The following is a 17,012-nucleotide window of genomic DNA, read 5'->3' as shown; positions in this document are numbered from 1 at the left end:
ACCTCATTACCTTTAGCCATCATGATTATTTGACAATGTCACAATAAAATTACACCCTACTGCATAATGAATCATCCTTCTGTGCAGATTAAACAAGCAGAATGTGAAGCATGACAACTTCCTTAAAACTTGTATCAAAATCCCCAGTTGAGGCCATGCACTAAGGATTTGTTAGCAGTGATGCAGGTAGTATAAAAGCACAATGACTAAAGCTTCATTGGAGATTAAGCCAATCCTTCCTAGAAGTAAAAATAAATAAATACATGCCATCAAGGTTCTCACACTGCCATGCCAGCAAGCAGGCTGGGGATGAGCAAGCAGCTAGGAGAGACGCAGCCGGACCAGCTGACCAAAGGGATAACACCATGCCATGGTTTAGCAATAAATGTTGGCAGAGAGGTTTGAAATTTGTCAGCACTGCCATTGCTCAGGAACTGGCTGGGCATTGGTCAGCTAGCAGTGAGCAAATTTTCTTTTAATCGCTCTTCTTGGGTTTGTTTTAGTTTTTAAAAAAGACTTATGAAGTTACCATTACCTGAACCCACAATTTTTCTTACTTTTACCCTTTCAATTCTCTCCCCCCTCCCACCAGTGGCAGGGGGAGCAAGCAAGCAGTGGTATTTAGCTGCCTACCAAGATCAACCCACAACTTATGTGAAAAGCTCTTGAGATCACATCAGCACCACTACCCATTCTGCCGTCAAAGAATTCTGAAAATGCAACTGAAAATTAAGTCAAATTATTTTCCCCAGAAAGATTATCTAAGCAAAATAAGCCTAAGTAAGCTGCTACACTCATTACAGAGATATAACAGACAAATATAACTAATATCATGCTACAAGTTATTTTAAAAATGAGATGGAAAAGAGCAAACACACATTTCTGTTTTGGCTTAAAAAGAACCACTGCTTTCTTTTTACTCAAGAGGGAGTACGAGAACATGAAAATAGTTCCAAGCTATGTGCATGCTTTCAACCTACTACACTGTTTTGTCTATGAACACTTTTCTCTTAAAGGAAAAACATATACTGAAAGTCATGCTTCTTAGTATGTATGTCAGACAAGTAAGAAAGAAAATTCATCTGAATTCCATTATCAATTGACAACAGCTCAGTCTGCAAAGCTTAGATTACAGCATCTACCTGGATATGGCCTACTCTAAGATTACTGCGCAAGAAAACAGACTATTCTTCTGTAAGTACTTCAATACAAGTCCAAATGAATTCAGCAGAACCTCACTCAGGTGAGTTTGGGCTAACAATACTACAATATGAAAAAATTCAATACACAGTAGCAGTATTTCACTGTAATATTTGTTGTAAATTAATCTCCAGTCTTTAAGTAGATTGAGCAATGTGAAAATTCAAATTTTACTTCAACTTGCAATTCAAAAAGTAGTGTCCCAGTGTGACAAACAAGTTGCCACTTTTTGTACTCTCTGAAGCAGCTGACCCATAAAAAAACCCAACACATTTCCAATTTGATCCCGACAAATAATTGTCAGTAAACAACATTCCATTAAGATACTGAAAACAGCAAAACTTCATACTACCACAGACTTCAAATCTTCAAGATAAGCTTGTCATAAACACTATGCCACATTTTGTAGGAGGAGGGCGGCTCAGGGATGTCAGTTTGCTCCCAAGTTCTTCACAATCCAATAAAGATATAATGCTGGCAAAACTCAGGCCTGCTGAGTAGTAGACAATGTGGAAAGAGAGAGAAATAAGTTACTAACAATGCAAGTACAATACAATTATGATACTGTGCCAACAACACTTAATCCAAAGAGACTGCTTCAGAGCAAATACTCTGCCAGAGAGAAGACAGACCTTGAAAGTGGTAAGTTCTAAGCTACTGCCACAATCCTACCTGTTTCAGTGTGTTTTGAAAAACAAAGAGGAACCTAGATTCCAATTTTAACAGTAAAGCACCTGAGATGAAGTCTCATGCAAAGTCTTTCTGCCTGTAATTTATGTAGCCTGTTTCATGAGAAGTATTAATTTGGGTCATATCTAGTTACTGAACTGTCCTACTTCATAATTATGATAAAACAGACAGAGAATATGACAAGAACCCTGTTGTATGAAGCTCAAAAAGCATACTTCCTTATTATGCATACCATGGGATTTATTATTATTATTTTAATCTTCCCAGTGCAAAATTATTTGCAGGTCAGAAGAGAAACACTGGATTACCCTACAGTCAAATCCGACGTCACCTACAGCAGAAAGATGTTCACAAAGAGTCAAGCACAGTGTTGTCAATATCTATATCATCCATTTATACAGGTCAGCTTTTTACCACACCATTTGGAAATCCCATAGCATCAATTCAGCTGTCGACACATACAGAAGTTTATTCTTAAACAGTTTTTCATGTAGTTCAACAAGCTGGAAGGGAAGGAAAAGCTTAACTGGCTCAGCAATGTACTGCAGTATCTTCACTCAGAAGGGCAACAGCATTGTCTAACCACCATGCTATAGATCAGTCATCACCTCCACTGCAGATAAACTCCTAAGAAGCTGACCTTTTCCAACATATTTGAGCAGATAAAGACACAAACAAATGAATCTCTGAGTGCTCAGACAAAGTAAGCAGTTCTCAAAGCTCCTACAGCTGTTTTAGTGCCTGCTTGCAGATAAACACACCCATGATTCTGTGCTCAATTTAATGGCAGGCTTCCAGTTGGAGCTAGGATCTTTTTCTTTTTTTTGAGCTAGGCTAGGGAACAATTAGATTAACTAATAACTGCAGGGGTAGGAATTATAACTCAAGTTAGCATCAGTAATAGCATCTTGTCCAACAATCTAGAAATCTGATCAAAGAAGAGTAGGTAGCTAAATAATAATTTTAAAATAACATAAAAGTTAAGATCATCATGAAACTTCTATCTGGAGTTGTAAAGCTGTTGCTCGTCTTGAGTGACTGGCTTCTACCTGTATCAAAACTTATCATTAGATTCACACATTACAGCCTGCATATGTCATCTGCACAAAAATTACAATGTTACCTTTAGTCCCCCGTGGATTTACACATAACATGCAACTCCACCCACTACATGGGTGAGCCGGACAGTGCTTCTGTAACACAACTTGGACACAGTATCATGTTAACATCCGCATAAAGTCTGATAACAGAATGGTTATCTCCAGATCCAGAAGAGTAAGACATAATCAAGTGCCAGCACAAAAAGTAGTTTTCATCTTCAGGGACAATATTTCCAGGGAGAAATCTTTGCAAATACAAGTTAGGAAAGAAAAAACCAAAAAGCAGGAATCTTTGATCTCCCTTTATTAGTCTTTATTTTATCCTCCTGATTAAACTGAGATGACTCTTCTTAAGCTGTCCTGTTCCTCAGTTGGCTTTTTCTTACAGAGTAACTTGCTCCAAACCAATCAAAGCATTCTTCCTTCTACATCCCTCCCCAATGCAATAATCCTAAGGTTCATACATTAAGGGAGAGCAAAAAAGTGGCCAACAGAATAGCTGTGTACCATCCAAAGAGGGCAAGAGACACCCAATTTAGATTACTTCTTTGCCTTCACAGGGAACACTGTGGATCACAGGGTACAGACTTCCCCATATTTAGCCAGCAGCAAATATTGAAGAAATTTATAGAAACAATCATATCTGACATCTACATCTCTGTCAAAATGTACCCAAAGCTGGCCAAAAACTAACAAAGAACAGAGTATATGATCAGCCCCTCATTTTCTTAGAGAAGGTGACCAAAAGAAGTCAAGAAGCTATTCCGCCCATTTTAATTCTTTGGAGTCTCATAAATGCAACACAAATGAGAACCAGGAAAAAAAAAAACATTACACCAAAGTCACATCATTACAAGCAAAAATTCAGCTGGCATTTTCTGCACTACTATACATAAAGCTGAATGCAGGCCTTGTGAATATGCAGTTGTCCTTAACAGGAGGACTTTGATTTGCTGAAGACATTTGTTTGAAAGGGACTAGTTTAGTTTAAACATCATTTTTTATTTACAGATAGCTGGTACAGTTAGTATAGTTGATTCTAGTTAATAAGTAGAGATAGTGGTACCCTTCTTCAATTTGCAAGACAATTTTTTATTGTCAATTTTATAGCCTACATAAAACTAATACATCAAAACTGAATCCTTGTTCTTTTGTTTCCTTTCCTTTAAGAGAAGATTACATAAAGATTTGAAAGTCTTGTCATATTAACCTCATTACCCACTCACTTTTATGATGAGTAACTTCCTCCCCTGAAGACTGTTTTATATAATAAGCATCAATTACAACTGCTAGCTTACACATTACAGCACCCACCTTTACTCTGTTTAAGAGAGCTAGAACTTGATACATTTGAAGGAACACGAATATTTAACTGCAGTATGTGAGCTGCCTGCACAATATCAAGAACTAGGTAGTATGCTTTGACCAAAATACTTCCAGAGAGGCAAAATTATCACTTACTGGACAATTAAAGGAAACTTAGCAATGGAAACTCATATTGCTCTAAACAAATAACCTTTTTTTACCTGAAGAAATTAATGCCTGCACTACTCTGCACTTTACACTTAGTACAATCTGTCACCTCCAGAAACATTAGCCACAACTTATTTCATGCTGAAGTGAAAATGTATGGTAATTATTTGACAGTATTTTCTAAAGTGAGTTTAAAAACTCTCCAAAGTTTCGTAATTCCCCAAAGTGAATCAAAACTCCGTTGCCTCACATGACCTACAAATTACAAGTTCAATTTTCTAAGAAAAAGTACAGGAACCAGAATTTGAAAAATGGCAACATATTTCACATCCCCAAGGACCATGAAGCAATATAATCTTATCTGTTATGAAAACATCACAGATTCAACCAGTTACTTAATTGTTTATTGAGTCCCATAGTTTCAGTTCGGTTAACAAGAGCAAAAGTATACTTGCGAATGTATTGTTTGAAAATAGCACTAGCATACTAGGCGCCAAACATCTGGAAGACACCTCACAAATGATTCAGGTATTTCTGCAATAAAAGCATTCCTGGAAAAGGAGGGAGGGAACTCCAGGCAAGCAGAATCTAACCCTCCCATCATCTGGTTCCAATTACAACATTCAAACCAGATCAGCAGAAACACCCCATGACCAGAAATTGATAGGATACAGGAGGACACAGCATGGGACATGATACCAGCTGTTTTAAGAACTGGAGAATAAGGAAGTTTTAAAAGTTAGATCAGCATTATTGTTGTGTCATTGAGTTTTACTGGTGTTTTATTACAGTTTAAATACACAACATCTGCCAAACTGCACAAAGTAACATCAGTATTTTATTAAGGTAGAACAAGTATTTCAAATGTTAAATAATCACCAGAAACTTTAAGTAGTAAACTAGAGAAAGAGAAGAATGAACCCAAATGTTCAAACCTATCTTAGAAATGACTAATTTCATTAGATAATGAAACATGCCTCCTGAAACTCAGCCTCATAACAAGTTAGAAACTTTCACAGCAAGTATTTCCCTATGTCCTGAAAATAATCGTTTGAGACAAACATGTTTAACTACAAATTAGGATTTGGAGCTTCCCATGAGTTTAACAAGCAGTTAAATTACATTCAAGGTTTCATAAGAACCCTTCTTTCCAAAGCTTTCTAGGGCACACCTTAGAAGGTGCTTGTGCCTCCCACACCCACAAAACAAATTTACTACAGTGACTGACTACACATATACTAACAAAAGTAAAGGGCAGAAGACTGACTTCAGTTCTATCTCTCAACAGAAGCAAATCTCCTCAGGCAAAAGACCTACATTTCCCAGCCCCTTGAGACAAGTACTTCAAATCAAAACCATATCTAGGCACTTGAACTGGAAAGTCAACCAGTGAACTCTTCACCCAGTAAGAGGCCCATCCACCACGTAAATTACATTGTGTTGTTATAAAGAATAGTGGTTCCCACATGCCCACAGCTTTATACTCTTAAGACAGCATCAGAAGAATTGAGATGCCTCCAACAAGAAGTCACTAAAACAAGGGAAACAAGTTCACAGAGTTCTAGCAGTCTCCCAGAGGCTCCACAAGACCTTAGTGCCAACTGCTGGGCATGGCCATGAACTAGACAGCACCTTCTGAAGTGAGAACAGATACGTATTTCATATGTTTTAAGTCATCATTTCAGCATTTTCTTACCAAAAGGCCTCTTTGGCATCCTGCAAGATGACTTCTGGAGAGGCACTTCCATAAGGAAATTTCTTGAAACCCACATGGAACAGCACATGAAAACCCTGACAAACTGAACAACAGAAACAGTCTAGAACAAAATCAAGGTCTTAAGATTTCAAACCCTGTAGTGTACTGAAAAGAAAACAAAACAGCTACATCACTGTCCACATAAATGGCTGACAAAACACACGCTTGAGCCCAACTGTGTGTGTCTGCAAGGCCGATATAAACTGAACCTGCAACAGTCTGATATCCCCATATCCTTTCTCCCAATAGTACTGGTGTTTGCAACAATTACGTGGCAAAGCACTTAAGAAGTTGCTCTGGACAAAAATTAACCTATATTGTTTTTTGAACAGATTAGTTACCTACACAAGTCTGCTGGTACCAAAGACAGCCCAGAACAACACAGAGCTGAGCATGGGGAAAGCAAAACTACAGCACTTCCAGCCTATAAACACTGTGGCAAAACAATGCAAGTGTTTTAGGGTTTCTAAACCGTAATCTGACACCTGTTGAAGATTCCTCACTTTTTGCAAGTTATGTGATGGCTATTACAAAACATCGGTAAGAATTCTAGAGACTTGCAATGGTTTACCTGGACCGATCCAGAGATCGGTGGGAAGAGCAGCACCTCAAGCCCACCACCAAGGTTAACACAAGGTTAAAGCTTGCTTTCATAGTTCAATGGACTAAAGTTACACTGTATAATAATTTTAGTAATATACACATTTACGTGAGAGTCTAGAATACTGTTCCTGCTTCTACAAGTTCAATACATGGCTGGTGCCCGCTCTCAGTCTATTCTAATCATTGAGGGAACTTAGCTTTCTGAGGCTGATGGTGCTGAAGTGCTTTAACACAAAGTGTAAGGGTCACGTCTTCTTTCATATTCAATTAGTAAACATGAAGATCTGTAATCTAGCATATTACAGAAGGCATTCATTTTGTATTGATTTAAGATTATACATCATGAGGAGAGAATTAACAGTCACAGTAGACACGACAGAATAATGAACAATTACAATTACATGCCACTAGCCTGTCAAAGCTATCCACAGACTTGCATGGATTCAGAGGGAAGGCAGACAAACAGGTACTATGGTACTACAGCTGATTTTCTATAATCAAAAGTCAAGTTACATTCATGGGAGATGCATTTGGTATAGAACAAAGACAGTCTCCCAACCCCCATTCCCTCAAAAATATAAGAGTCAACATATAGCCTACAAAGATGAATTTTAATAATGCAGAATCAACAGCTCAGGGTCTTAACTAGTGCTATTCTACTAAGAACTCAGTGAAACATTTCAAGAACACATTTAAGTTAGTGTCACCTAAGACATACGAGACACAGCCATTTTTATCCTGTGTTTCAAGTACAAGAAAGCACATCTGGAAGCTAACTTTTGATTGACGATAAGCTAGGCTTCACTGACACTTGCACACAGCTGCTGCTTCCAGCTGTTCTAGAAAGCAACAAGAATGGAGTTCTCTTGAAGGCACTATGCCACAGCTTGCAGTATGAGCTTCAGTAGTGCACTTTCAAAAGCAGTTCAAGAGCACTGCATTCAAAACTTCAATATACACCACAGAACTTTCAGGAAGATTTAAATGTAAGCATGTTGACTTGGCTTGATGAAGTAAATTCTTTGAGCAAAGTCTGAAGGTGGCTTCCAAAAGACATACTTGAAAAAATATAGATTGTCCTCTAACACAGGTATCTTTTTAATTGTTAAAAACCCTAGTCTTCCTTTAGAAGTTCAGAATGTCAGATGTGTGTTTTCTAGAAGCCACAAATATTTGCATGGTCATTTTTACAGCCAGAAAGAATGACAATCAAGATCCACATTGACTAAACCCAAAACTGCACCCAGATAGTTTCACTGCTCTACAGGCAGGAAAGTTAACTTGTGACAGAGAAATCTAGAAATAAATGGTATCTGCAAAGCAAAACAGTTATCACACTCATGGCAGGCTGCACCCAACAGTCTTATGGAATTTATAGAAGGGATGCAGACAGCATCTCTTCTATAGCTTAGGGCTCCGCCTGGTAGAAGCAGTCCTGCTGTTTTGCAGGCACCTCTTGTCACACAAGTTCTGATGCTGATAGCTCAGGGAATTTATCCTGCTCAAAACAACTATTTTTCCCTGTTAGCCAGTCATAATAGTACTATGGTGAAAACTCACATGAACACCCTTAAATTCTTTCAAGCATTAGTACAGACAGAATGAACACAGGAGCCTTGTTTAAGTAACACTCCTATGAAATTATTGACAAAGTCTAAGCTTTCAAATAAAGCATTTTTGAGGGAGGCACTGCCTCCTTCCAGAAGTCAGTGCCTAGCTGAATGAAGTTTCAGCAAAAGCAGAGTAGGAATACCACAATACATTATCCTTCACATCTCATGCTAATAAAACGACTTCTAACAATGAAGGATGCAGGAAACGAGTTCTCCAGCAGTTGCAAGCACATTTACATCAAAGGCCACAGCACAAATGATGCAAGCACACAGGACTGAATGCAGGGCTTTAACAAGAGATACCAAGAAGCAGGTACCAAGTTCTCCGTCTCCTCTTCACAAACACAGGCAAGCATTCTCTCTCCCCACAGGCAGACTGCATCAATACACCAGCCAAATGGAACCTAATGAAATATGAGCATGTTGGATTTTGCATTTCAAAAAGTTCCTCTTATTCCTCTAAGGAATCATGCAGCTGCAGCAAATTACTTTAGTGAAATCTGACTTGGCAAAGTAAGTTACTTCATACATTTTATGACTTTGCCATCTGTTTTACCACCTAATTAGAAATGCACAAGTACTTTTTTGTAGTGTTATTGCAAGAGCATTACTTTTGTAGCCATATTTTGTTCTGGTAATGTCTCCTTCAGTTTATATTCTATACAGTGCAAATTTCTTCTCCTAAAATCATAATAATTTTTCTGTTTTATTCAGGGAACATGGATTTCATATGCACGACTCAATGAATGACACTGGTTTGCAAATACACAAAAATCTTTTGAATTGGTGATTCAAGAACACAAGTGGTTATAGACCCGATGTTGCATAGTAATACAGGACTCATAAAGCTGAAACACTGTTAGGCGGATCCCTCCCCATTCTTAGATGCCATTTATTCTAAAACTGTTAGATATATGATTTGAAAAATTGATAGAGTTAATCTAATAGACCTAAAAGACCCAATCAGGCAATGAATTGTCTTTTAGTTCAATATATGCTTGCCATTCATATGATACATGATAGACTTTCATGGCTGTTTCACATATAATGGGCACTAAACTTGCAATGGCTAGAAACAGAGGGCATTCAGTTCATTAAATTATTATGAAATTATTAATATTCACACAAATTCATCAATTTTCACAGTAAGTGCCAGTCAAAGGTGGTTTTCATCTTGTCCTACTTAAAATACTGATCACACTTTTCCTGAAGTACCACAGAAGGCATTTTCAAATTGAATGTTCTCAAACTGTAGAGTAGTAACTTTTAAAAATTGCTTTTTGCTCTTGTTTCAATTCTTACAACTCTTACAATGCACAAAGTAACTCGGAACTGTTAAATGACTTTACAAGAATGTAAGTGTGTAAGTTGCAAGTTTTAACAGAACAAACTATCTAAGAAAAGTTCTTTGCAAAGCAACCTATGTTAAAATCATAGATCAATTTCAGAACACAGAAGCAAGCATAACATTAATTTCTGGCTATCTGGGGAACCAAGTGAAGCAGTTATCAAAAACTTCTGATAAAAAACCTAAAAATTAATTTTTAAATCATACTCCAAAGGCAAAAACTCTTGGAAAAGGCACCGTTAAGGATGGTGTACTATTGCACATCACTAGATGGGTTGCAAGTGTGTCTCTCTTCCTCTGACCTGACCCGCAATGCAAAAGCTAAAGGCATTCCAGCAGTGGTCACAGACCAAACTCAGTTTATTTTAAAGGCCAGTCTCCCCATGGAAAAACTACTACAGAAGTCTGTCTATGGTGAAATCCAGTATCTTTATCAACATTTAACTGATTCAATTCTACATACATTGCAATACTAAACAGTACCAAGTGTGAGCTGTTTTCCTTTCTGTACACACAACCTTTTAAATTCCAGTGAGAAGTATGTGACCTAATACCTTTACAATGTTGCATGGTTTTCTCTGGCCTAAGAAACCTTCATTACCTCTGACTTACGAAAACATTTTCTTTTCAGCTGGTCACTTGCAAGCTTTCAATTCAGTGGCAGTACTTCTATAACCATCAGTTCACCACAGAGTCAGAAGCTAATTTTACTGCTTTTCTCCTCGAGGGGTTTATTTCTTTTACCTTAATGCAGTCAGAGTCCTGCATAAAGTATGGAAAAGTTAGTGTTATTAAAACCCATTCCTGTTGCTCATAGATGATAGCATGACCAGTCTCAGTTTGCTGTAAAACAGGAATTACATTCCTGAAAATATCTCCTTCAAACCCCTGACTATCTAACTATGCCATTCTGAGTGGGCTAGTTATGACCGTTTCACTACTTTATCATATTGTATTTCATTGTTCATACTATCTTAAATCCTAGTACTTGACTACAAGATTGTTTCTGTTTCAGTTTTCCCTCAGATAAACGTATTTCCCCCCATATTTGTAAAAAAAGTCTTCTCTCCTAAAACTGTAGTAAATCTTACTAGAAAGATTATAATATAAAACTTCACTACTCAAACAACAGACTGTTTTCCTCAAATTATCCAAACTACTCTTAAGATCACTAGACCTTAAGACTGCTTTTGCAATGCTCTTCAAAATACTCCAGTCTGAAGAAACTCACAAACTCTGCATGTTACAAACATGGTCTCAGTTTTAACTCGTGCATCTTGCAGAGAATATTTTTCTTAGTTTACTTCATTCCTCTATCTGCTTTGACTGCAAGGGCTATAAAATTCAACCTCTGCAAGACATAAAATGCAACAGATATAGCTTAACTGTCACTTAAGGTTTAGAAAAAGATGCTCTTCTACTAAAGTTCAACATGTGCTAAACCAAGTTACCCAAAAAGAAACAACTTTTTCATTAAGATCCAATGAAAAACATTAAAGAGGCATGACATTAAAGAAGTTTCTCAAAAATCAGGACCTCCTAAGGTTTCAGAATTATTCCAAACCGAAACATTTCATATCTCATTCTGGTTCTTGGGCAAAGACGAACTGAGAAATTCCAGCATTTTCTTGAGCAGCTGCACTATACAATCTTTAATTGTAACTGTAAGCCTATCAGTAAACTAGTAACTATGTGCCCAAAATTAGTGATCGACAGGGAGACAGCTGCATGGGTGTACACATACAGACTTTCCTAAAATATTTTGTGGATCAGCTACTGGCCTCTTCAACCCCATCAATCTACAAATTATAACCTCCCACGCTCTCAACACAACAAAAACCAGCTGGCAGTGCCTGCAATGGGATTTCTTAACAAAGCACAAAGGCATTTAAGATGTGGAATATATATTGGTCAAAAGTGAGTATTTTCCCCTAAAAGCAGAAGGGTAAAAAGTTGAAATCATGACTTAAGATCCAAGTTACTATCAAAACAAGATGCGAGAAAGAGGACAGTGGCATATTTTGGATTAAGATTTAGAATTTAACTCCTTTAAGTCCAAACGGCAGCAACAGCTCCTGCTTAATTATAAAACCACACCTGAGACAAGTTCCTCACAGAAAGAATGCTGCACCCAGAAGAACACTTGGTTAAGTCTCTTTAATATTTCTGAAACAAATGCATCTGTATTTCTTCAGTTTTTTTTTCTAAAAACAGTCCTTTATGTTACACTATACACTAAAACGAGTACTGATGCAAACCAAATTAAGTCAGATGAGCAGCTTTCTTGTTCTTTATCATTACCTTAACTTCTCATTATTGTTCTTATCACAGTCTTCATTAAACAGGGAAAAACAATCAAGTACTGGAATTTCACACATCTCAATTTAGTGGGTCTCTTCCTACAGGGTACTCCGAGATGTTGCAGAATAACTGGAATTAATTATGAATGTTACCTGTAACTATATTTTCTTCCTTATGACACTAACCATTTAATAACATTTTAGATGGCAAACTTGCTGTGAAAGCAGTTTCTGACATTTAGTCTAATGCATTTGCTCCTTAAATTCTGAATGACAATGCTGGACTGTATAGAGAAGGAGTCCAGTTTCCTTTCTAGGTTAAGCTTTCCTGGTTTATTACATACTTTATTTGCACTGAATATGGGTTAACTGGAACCTCAAAGCCATCAAGTCTAATCAGCAGCGGACAAAAAATACATAATCTGGACCAGTAAAGAAAGACACTTTAATAAATCATACTCATACAGGCCTGTGCTGTATCATTGACTTCCATGAACTATATCAGTGTAAAACAAATTTCACTTTCATTTTCAAGTCAACTTCAAAAATGTAAACTTACTAGAAATCACAGAATTCAAGTTGTGATAAGGTGCACTGAGCTACCAGTCATTACTGGATCAGTCACTGAAGCATTGCAGTGAACTATTAATTTGGACAATATAAATTTTGACCTTACAAAAATCAGTTCTTATGAGTGTGCAGTGTTATTTCTTAAAATATAAGTGTTCTGAGGATTGGAATGAAGCTTATTTGCATGTCACTACATAAGTGAAATTAATTTAGGTGTTAAAGTGTGCAAGAACTTTATGATTAAGTGGTGTCATTCCAAAATAGCTCTTCTACACAACAGTCACTTGGATTCAGTATCTGATTTTGCTTACTTTGATCTCCATGGGTAACAGTGGCAGATGGCTGATGATGAGTTGCTACCAGCCTTGCCTTGAGTAGGGCCTTCGGGTCCATCTACTCAAGCATCTTCCATTGTGTGACCTCACACACTGCATGTGGGTTTTGTGACCGACACAGCATGCCTGCAGACATCTGTCACACTAACACTGTTTTCCTGTCTGTATAATTTCTTTTATTTTGAAGTCTGAAATAAATCCCACTGGGCAAAGTGCTGCTGGTATTAACTACTTCCATGTTAAAAGCCTTGTCAGGAAACAACAAGCTATACCAACAGGACTACACTGCTACATCTTGAAATGACAGACTTCCTTTACTCTGCACTGTCTGACAGGCTTGAATGGGAGTACTAGCAAAGAGAAGGACTGTACCACACATAGTTCGCTTTTTATTTTCTTCACAGATGTTTCATTTTTGCAAGACTTCCATGTTTACTGCAATCTGTTTAATGTTGACAGAAACATTTCAGCCTGTCTGTATGTGGGTGCTATATGTAGAGCATTCTCAGACTCCCAAAACAAGAATCAGAGTTAAAGATCAAGTCTAATAGTAACACAGAAGGCTATTAAATTAGTATTTCAGAGACTAAGATGAAACAGGTACCAAGGCCTGAATGTATGGCTACCCACCTACTAAGCACAGGCACAAAGCACCTTCGTAAATAGCATTTTCCATAATTTGCAGAAATACTTGTTTGGTCATACAGTATATTCACATGCCAATTTTTAATAAAACCTTGTGGGCCACTGCACCAGACATTCCCACACTCTTGTATCAAATGATGTAGTAAACTTACTGTTACAGAGAAAAATACAATGCATTAAACGAACTTTACTGGTAGGAATTCAACATACATTATGATTACTTGAACTAAGGAGCCAGTATCACAAAACAAGCATCATCAATTCCACTAAAGTAACAATTGCAGAGTTACTGTGCAACCAACTCTACATCTCTTGTTCTGCCTTCTTTGCATTCTTGGCTCCTCTCCATTATAAACTGATTACAGCATAGCTTACTTCAAATGCTCTATAGTAACTCTCTATGTCATCTAACATCTTCAGCACACCTTTCTCCATTATTCCCCTTCTGTGCAAAGCCTGGATACTTCAGTGTTACAAATCTATTCTCCCAAAGGTGTTGGGAATTTTGATAGAGACAAATCGAATTCCAAAAAAAATATGACTAGTAAATACTAAGCCCCCCTCTGGGCAAAGGCAATGAATTCTCTCATTGGTGCATTCTAAGGCTGCATTACTTAATCTATACTAGATTCCTTTCCAACTTTTTCCTACCTTTCAATCCAATACTGTTTTTTCTGTGGGAATTTCAGATTTTTTTTTTCTTCTGTAAGTAGTTCCTAAGGCTCCAGAGCATAAGCCTAATCTGATGGTTATGGCTTGCACAACAACCCATAATTCAACATTCAACAAGCAGCTGTAACCACTGATAAATCCTTCGGCCTTAGGTGCTGACTCTGACTCACTATAGTTAAGAAAACAGAATGAGAAGCAAAACAGGATTTAATAATCCCCTGGTCTGCAAGGTACATTTGCTATGAAGTGACTGTAAGTTATTTATATCCACAAGGACTATAACCAATTTCAGATTCTGCAGACAGTAAGACTTAAAAATAACTTTTTAATAACTATTCTGACAGCTGATTTTAAGTACTGTAACGGACTAATAAAATATAACCATTTCTTCCCTACTTAACAATTTATAAAATGTAAAATATTTTGCAGAACATTTAGTGGACATACATAATACCAACTGTTCTATTTACTTGGTTCCTCACATAAATTCTTTTTAAGGTAGAATGGAGGCTTAACACAGTTGTCCTGTAATTGCGTGTTTGAGGCAGGCAGGCTACAATATGTTCACAAGAATGCTGTCACTAGCCTACCAAACTACCTTGCTCACATAAAATAGATTTCAATTTAGATGCAAAGTAATTCCAATAGCTTGGAGCCATTAGAAGTTTACAGGAAGCTGGCTATAAGCACTCAAGGGGGCAGGGAGTTCCCTGTCTAGAAGACATGTTATCAACCACTGATTCCTAGGACCACTATATCCTATAGCACTCACTAGGGTGGCAAAGTAACCAAATCTAATCACAAAAGTTAAAAGATTTTTCTCATGTAATTATTTGTTCTTCAGTTGTAAAACTGCAGCAAAAATAATGCTATTGTCAGTTGGCTGAAATGCAATGCCTAAACAACTTTTTACATAAGACACAATATCTACAGTATCCTTTGATATCGGAGACTGCCATATATCAGTTTCAAAGACAGCAACATCTTTTGCCTCAGCAGTTGTCTTTTTCCAAGTCAGATACACTTGAAATTTAATAGGAGCAAAACCACTTCTTAGATGGAACACCTCTGTTTCAGGGTAATCCCTCAAAAAAGTAGATACAGGGATGTCAGTGTGTGACTTAGTATCTGAGGTTAAGAACACAACTGTTCTTACGGAAACTAGAAGTCAGTCTGAATACAGAAGACACATGGACCACTGCAATGTCTCCAACTACACTTATTTAACAGTCTTGTGCTCCTCCTCGGTTGCCTTTATCCAGCACTGCCTTATCCTCACAGTCACATCTCTCCCTGCCCCATTTCCCCACGCCCATACCTTCCCCTCAATAGCCTACTATTTCTATGGGTTATTTATCTAAAGGGTACATGACCACAGGTGACAAGATTACGACAAATGCACAGCTAGGACACATTCCAGTTTTCACTTTCATGGCTAAAGATCCTCTCCTTAAGGTCCAGAAAACAGAAAGACAACATTATTACAACATTATCAAAGAACACACAACTCAAAATCCTTCACTTTAAAACGTTTGTAATCTTTCCCTTCCTCAAATTCAGAAGAGCACTAAAAAGTGAAGACTGAGATCAAGGAATTTGCAATAGTGAAGGAGTACTTTCACTATTCAGCATCACAGCTTATTTAAGCTTACAGCTGACCTCTCATGCAGTGGACTGAAGGCTTTTTTTTGATCTTTTTATGCAACACTACATCATATTCTCGTATTTCTACAGAAAAGAATAAAGGGTAAACATGACTAGCACTATCAATCCCTAAAATTTCTACCATTTAGAGGCTTCCACTAAAAGCGTTTGACAAACTGTTGCGCAAGCACAGCCTGAAAGATTTAAATCTACATTAGATATTGACATATCAAACAGTTGTTCTTCATTCTATTAGGAATCACAGTTTCCCCGGACTCAAATGTTTAGGCACATGCTATTAGATTAATAAATCAGCTGAAAAGAAGAGGATTTTTAATTAAGAATCCAGTTATAATAACTATTAATTATCCTGAAAACTAGCAGAATAGCAGTATCTTCTCCCAGTCCAGCCCCCTCTCAGGAGCTCCTCTCTTTTCAGTTTAACTTTCAGTGGAAAAGACAAAGAACAACTGATAGGTTATGGAGAGATCTGAGCGTAAAACTATCTCCAGACACTGAAAAGCCAGCAGAGGCACGTATCTTACACTTGTGGAAGTGTAATGTTTTGCAGTGCAGAAGGCAAGTCTCTTTCCAACAAGAACTGAAAATACAAGCGTGAAACAAAACATTAGGGTCATTTTGAGTCTGAAAATATACATTTTGGCAATCTTTCTGCCAGGACGGTTTGGGGGTGCTACAAAACAAACACACATAGCGCCCTTCAGGTGACTCTTGGGATACGTATGGCCCACTTAAGATTTTCATTTTAAGGACTCAATTAAGGGGAAGGAGCTGAAGCTATTAACTTCCATTTAAAAGAAACCCAAAAGCAAACACCAAATTGCTTACCTAACCAAACAGGTGAGCACCGAAAGGCTCTTTTTTTATTTGGGGAAATTAATAGCATACTTCGTACTTCTCCCTTGTGTTACAAGCAAACACAAGCTCTAGTTACTGCTAACTACAGAAAAGCCCAGCACAGGGAAGCAGGCAGCAATTAAATGTTACAGAAACCCTGCTCTTACTCACCCTAGAACCACAGCGCCCACATACACGCACAGGG

At 37.5% G+C, this 17,012-nt stretch overlaps 1 protein-coding gene across 5 annotated transcripts in view; it reads right to left on the bottom strand.

Moving 5' to 3' along the window:
* Positions 1–17,005, bottom strand: part of RALA (RALA Ras like proto-oncogene A) — a 28,975-nt gene extending 11,970 nt beyond the window's left edge. The window contains exon 1 of one of the 5 annotated variants that reach the window (XM_017734626.1): positions 16,979–17,005. The gene's annotated coding sequence lies outside the window, so the exon portion shown is untranslated. Of the gene's footprint in view, positions 1–1,549; positions 5,385–8,752; positions 8,881–16,978 lie in introns of those variants that run through there. The other 4 variants (XM_017734624.1, XM_008633827.2, XM_017734623.1 and 1 more) reach the window with 4 other exon arrangements.
* Positions 17,006–17,012: the final 7 nt, after the last annotated feature.

Source organism: Corvus brachyrhynchos, unplaced genomic scaffold (assembly GCF_000691975.1).
Source record: "Corvus brachyrhynchos isolate BGI_N302 unplaced genomic scaffold, ASM69197v1 scaffold94, whole genome shotgun sequence".
NCBI lineage: Eukaryota > Metazoa > Chordata > Aves > Passeriformes > Corvidae > Corvus > Corvus brachyrhynchos.
The sequence above is the reverse complement of the archived record's forward strand: the minus strand, read 5'-3'. Positions and strand labels throughout refer to the sequence as shown.